The sequence below is a fragment of the Grammomys surdaster genome, unplaced genomic scaffold (assembly GCF_004785775.1).
Source record: "Grammomys surdaster isolate TR1022 unplaced genomic scaffold, NIH_TR_1.0 226, whole genome shotgun sequence".
Classification (NCBI taxonomy): domain Eukaryota; kingdom Metazoa; phylum Chordata; class Mammalia; order Rodentia; family Muridae; genus Grammomys; species Grammomys surdaster.
The window spans coordinates 1757202-1761131 of NW_021604671.1; the positions used below are offsets into that span (position 1 = coordinate 1757202).

General features: G+C 41.0%; 1 pseudogene; it reads left to right on the forward strand.

Annotated features, from left to right (window-relative positions):
* Nucleotides 1-3295: 3295 nt before the first annotated feature.
* On the forward strand, nucleotides 3296-3715 carry LOC114626060 (annotated as a pseudogene).
* Nucleotides 3716-3930: the final 215 nt, after the last annotated feature.

Here is a 3930-nt window from a genome sequence, read left to right on the forward strand (position 1 = left end):
TCTCCTGCCTGGTCCTTTGGGCTGAGGCAGACATAGAGTTGGTCTGCTCCTGTCCTGTGGAGATACAGACTCCTGAGTCATCCTAGAGGAGCCACTGCACTCAGAGCAACCAGTAAGAACTCCATCTCACTCCCTAAGCCCCAGAGATACATCTGGGAGCAAGGGACATTCAGGACACAGCAGCTACCCAAACCCCGCCCCTCCGGAATTCCACTTCTCTCCCTCCCCTGCCTGGACCTTTGGGCTGGGGCAGACACAGAGTTGGTCTGCTCCTGTCCTGTGGAGATACTGACTCCTGAGTCATCCTAGAGGAGCCACTGCACTCAGAGCAGCTGGTAAGAACTCCATCTCACTCCCTAAGCCCCAGAGATACATCTGGGAGCTAGGGACATTCAGGACACAGCAGCTACCCAAACCCCGCCCCTCTGGAATTCCACTTCCCTTCCTCTCCTGCCTGGACCTTTGGGCTGGGGCAGACACAGAGTTGGTCTGCTCCTGTCCTGTAGAGATACTGACTCCTGAGTCATCCTAGAGGAGCCACTGCACTCAGAGCAGCCGAGGAGCCACTGCACTTAGAGCAGCTGAGGAACCACTGCACTCAGAGCAGCAGACACCAAGGAGATTAGGATCATAAGACTACAGAGACATCTGGACTCTGAGGAGCTCTGCAACAAGCAAGATAACTGGAAATACAGACTCCAGTCTTACACAGTAAGGCAGGTAACACTAGAGTTAACCAGATGGCGAAAGGCAAGTGCAAGAACATAAGCAACAGAAACCAAAGTTTCTTGGCATCATCAGTACCCAGTTCTCCCAATATAGCAAGCCCTGAACACCCCATCACACCTGAACCAGGATTCAGAATTAAAATCACTTCTCATGATGATGATAGAGGATTATAAGAAGGAATTAAGTAACTCCCTTAAAGAAATACAGGAGAGTACAAGTAAACAGATAGAAGCCCTTAAAGAGGAATCACAGAAATCCCTTAAAGAAATGCAAGAAAACACAAAGAAGGAATTAAATAAAAACATTCAGGATCTGAAACTGGAAATAGAAACAATAAAGAAAGCTCAAAGGGAGACAACCATGGAGATAGAAAACCTAAGAAAGAGATCAGGAGTCATAGACGCAAGCATCACCAACCGAATACAAGAGATAGAAGAGAGAATCTCAAATGCAGAAGATAAGGTGGAAAATATTGACACAGTTGTCAAAGAAAATGCAAAATGCAAAAATCTCCTAACCCAAAACATCCAGGAAATCCAGGACACAATGAGAAGACCAAACCTAATGGTAATAGGTATAGATGAGAATGAAGATTCCAACTTAAAGGGCCAGTAAATATCTTCAACAAAATTATTGAGGAAAACTTCGCTAACCTAAAGAACAAGATGCCCATAAACATACAAGAAGCCTACAGAACACCAAATAGACTAGACCAGAAAAGAAATATTCCCGTCACATAATAATCAAAACATCAGATGCACAAAACAAAGAAAAAATACTAAAAGCAGCAAGGGAAAAAGGTCAAGTAACATATAAAGGCAGACCTATAAGAATTACACCAGACTTCTCACCAGAGACTATAAAAGCCAGAAGAGCCTCGACTGACATCATACAGACCCTAAGAGAACACAATTGCCAGCCCAGATTACTATACCCAGCAAAACTCTCAATCATTATAGATGGTGAAACCAAGATATTCCATGACAAAACCAAATTTGCCCAACATCTTCCCACAAACCCAGCACTTCAAAGGATAATTGATGGAAAACGCCAACACAAGGAGGGAAACTACAACCTAGAAAAAGCAAGGAAGTAATCTTCCAACAACCCCAAAAGAAGATAACTATACAAACATAACTTTACCTCTAATAACAAAAATAACAGGAAGCCACAATCATTTTTCCTTAATATCTCTTAACATCAATGGTCTCAATTCCCCAATAAAAAGACGGAGACTATCAGACTGGATACACAAACAAGACCCAGAATTTTGCTGCATACAAGAAACGCACCTCAGTGACAAAGACAGGCACTACCTCAGAATAAAAGGGTGGAAAACAATTTTTCAAGCCAATGGTCCCAAGAAACAAGCTGGATTAGCCATTCTAATATGCAATAAAATCGACTTTCATCCAAAATTAATCAAAAAAAGATAAGGAAGGACACTTCATACTCATCAAAGGAAAAATCTACCAAGGTGAACTCTCAATTCTGAACATCTATGCTCCAAATGCAAGGGCACCTACATACATAAAAGAAACTTTACTAAAACTCAAAACACACATTACACCCCAAACATTAATAGTGGGGGATTTCAACACCCCACTATCAGCAATGGACAGATCATGGAAACAGAAACTAAACTGAGATACTTTGACATTAACAGAAGTTATGAACCAAATGGACTTAACAGACATCTATAGAACATTTCATCCTAAAACAAAAGAATATACCTTTTTTTTCAGCAACTCATGGTACCTTCTCCAAAATAGACCATATAATTGGTCACAAAACAGGCCTCTACAGATACAAAAAGATTGAAATAATCCCTTGCATCTTATCAGATCACCACGGAATAAGACTGGTCTTTAATAATGACAAAACCAATGGAAAACCCACATGCACATGGAAACTGAACAACTCTCTACTCAATGATGACTTGGTCAAGGAAGAAATAAAGAAAGAAATTAAAGATTTTTAGAGTTCAATGAAAACGAGGACACATCATACCAAAACTTGTGGGACTCCATGAATGCAGTGATAAGAGGAAAACTCATAGCTCTAAGTGTCTACAAAAAGAAACTGGAAAGAGCACACACTAACAACTTGACTGCACAACTAAAAGCTCTAGAACAAAAAGAAGCAAATACACCCAGGAGGAGTAGAAGGCAGGAAATAATCAAACTCAGGGCTGAAATCAACCAAATAGAACTTAAAGAACAATATAAAATATCAATAAAACCAGGAGTTGGTTCTTTGAGAAAATCAACAAGATAGATAAACCGTTAGCCAGATTAACCAGAGGGCACAGAGACAGTTTCCAAATTAATAAAATCAGAACTGAAAAGGGAGACATAACAACAGAAACTGAAGAAATTCAAAAAATCATCAGATCCTACTACAAAGGCCTATACTCAACAAAACTGGAAAACCTGGATGAAATGGACAATTTCCTAGACAGATACCAGGTACCAAAGTTAAACCAGGAGCAGATAAACCATCTAAATAGTCCCATAACCCCTAGGGAAATAGCAGCAGTCATTAAAAGTCTCCCCACAGTCTTTCCGCCATCTTGGAGCCTGTGGAGGCCTGCTGGGAACAGGACTTCTAAAAGCAAGTATGTCTGGAAGGCTGTGGTGCAAGGCCACTTTTGCTGGCTACAAGCGAGGTCTCCGAAACCAAAGAGAGCACACAGCTCTTCTTAAAATTGAAGATGTTTATGCCCGAGATGAAACTGAGTTCTACTTAGGCAAGAGATGTGCTTATGTGTACAAAGCAAAAAACAATACAGTGACTCCTGGAGGCAAACCAAACAAAACCAGAGTGATCTGGGGGAAGGTAACTCGGGCCCATGGAAACAGTGGCATGGTTCGTGCCAAATTCCGAAGCAACCTTCCTGCAAAGGCCATTGGACACAGAATCCGTGTGATGCTGTACCCATCCCGGATTTAAACTAATGCAGAGTAAATAAATAAAAATAGATTTGTGCTCTTGTAAAAAAAAAAAAAAAAAAGTCTCCCCACTAAAAAAAGCCCAGGACCAGATGGTTTTAGTGCTGAATTCTATCAGACATTCAAGGAAGACCTAATACCAATTCTCTTCAAACTATTCCACAAAATAGAAACAGAAGGAACACTACCCAATTCGTTCTATAAAGCTACAATTACACTCATACCCAAACCCCACAAAGACATGACAAAC